This window comes from Pteropus medius, unplaced genomic scaffold, assembly GCF_902729225.1.
Source record: "Pteropus medius unplaced genomic scaffold, Ma_sr-lr_union100, whole genome shotgun sequence".
In the NCBI taxonomy this organism is placed as follows: Eukaryota; Metazoa; Chordata; class Mammalia; order Chiroptera; family Pteropodidae; genus Pteropus; species Pteropus medius.
This window is the reverse complement of record NW_024349804.1, coordinates 6,082,654-6,084,640: the sequence shown is the minus strand read 5'-3', so window position 1 is coordinate 6,084,640 and position 1,987 is coordinate 6,082,654.

Sequence of the window (1,987 nt, the reverse complement as noted above, 5' to 3'; positions counted from 1 at the left end):
AGATAAAAAGCTGAGCCAGTGGGAGCCAATAATTTTTTCAAGCACGTGAGCGCATATGCGTGCCCACATGCACATGTGCATACACACACACACACACACACACACATTATTACGCACACAGGGCATTTTCATACCTCCCCAAGCATCAGATGAGACAAAGGAGACATTTCATGGCAAGGAGGAAAACCAGTCCAGGTTAAATACAGCAGCCTGTTCTCTACGTGTCCCTTGCCAGCCCCGCAGCACCTCAGCAGGGCTGTGCGTCGCCCTCCCTGCCACTTCTTCCTGGCTTCTACGTGGAACAAGTCAGCTCTCCCAGGCCTCACTCCTGAATTTAACTCCAGGTTTACCTACCCTCTGAAAGGCTCCCCTAGGATACGACCTGCCCTCATTCACAGGCCGTTGGACTCCCCAAAAAGCTAAGCGTCCTCTGCCTAACACAGGTCCCTCAGGAGGCTGGTGTCATGTCCGTAAATGCCCTCTCAGAAGGCAGCAGCGGCATGAGACGGTATTTCCCCATCTTCAGCCATTCGAATAAGACCTCTGTGATTTTCAGCCCGCGTTCGCGGCATCGGCAGGGCTGCGGTCCTCCTGGCGGCTCTGGGGGACAGCATCCCGGGCGAGTCCATCTCATCGATCACTCCTTTCATGGGTCATGCCTTCACGGTGTGGTATCTTGAAAGGCCTCCCCACACCCACGGTCATCGGGGTTTCTCCTACGTCACCTTCCGGAAGTTTCATAGTTTCGTGCTTTCCTTTTAGGCCTATGATCCGTTTTCGGTTAGTTTTCGTGAAGGCCGACAGGTCTGTGTCTAGATTGCTTTTTGAACGGCCAGTTGTCCCGGCACCGCTTGTTGAGGAGACCGTCTTTGCCCCATTGTGTTGCCTTTGCTCCTTCGTCAACAGTCAGTTGACTGTGTTTTCAGGGGTCCACTCCTGGGCTCTCCATTCGGTTCCACTGGTCGATTTGTCTTTCGATCTGTTCCTGCGCCAACAGCACGCGTCTTGGTCACCATAGCTTTGCAGTAAGTCGTGAAGGAGGGTGGCATTGGTCTTCCCATTTTGTTTTCTCTTCAATATTATGTTGCCTGTTCTGCTGTGTTCTCTGTGTGAGGTTTCAATCTATCCACTCTTTATTTACTGTCTAATTTAGCCGTATCCTAACAATAACATGCATGGAATCGATGGCTTTGAAGTGCTTGTTACCTATTTTCCTCATACACATTAAAATGAATACATCATTATTAAATAAAAGGCATTCGCCTGGGTCCCATCCCACCCTACACCTCCTTGTACAGCGACCCCAGCTGATCAGCACTTCTGTACTTCGGAAAACTGGTATAGGGGAACACACAAGGTCCCCAAGATGAAAGACCAGAGCTCCATACTTGACTCTTCCACTCGCTGGTTTTAGGTTGGTCATTTCAATAGCCCTAGTCCTTAGTCGTCCCCTCTGTACAAGGGGTTCAGCGGGGAAAAATACTTATTTGACTTTAGCCCTACCCAGGCTGAGCGAGGGACCACAGACCACCAGACTGGCCAAAGGTTTCCACTGCCCGCTCCTAAATCTGTTCCTCTTACCTGAGCCTCCACTTGGAATCAGAAAGCTAAAGTTTAAAGCAATGACATCCCCTGTCCCCTACTCCTCCTTGTTCCCCCTGGAGCATCCATGCACTGAGCTGAGTTGACATCAAAAAAAAAAAAGCCGCTTATTATCTCCCCACATTAGCCATCTTGAATCCATTCACGTAGGTAAATGGTGAAAAATCAAGCAATCCAGTGTGGTTTAAAGGCAGGAAAGCTCAAGTAGAAGTCCAAACTCTGGCTCAAACTGTGGCTCTGTGACCTGCTTGTGGCACGATCTTAACCTCGCTGAGACGCAAGTGCCCTATTTGTAAATAGGGAAAATCCTGCTTACCTCAAAATATTAGTGTGAAGACTCAGCGAAGTAAGATACGCCCGATCTCCCGGCACCAAGCCTGACACG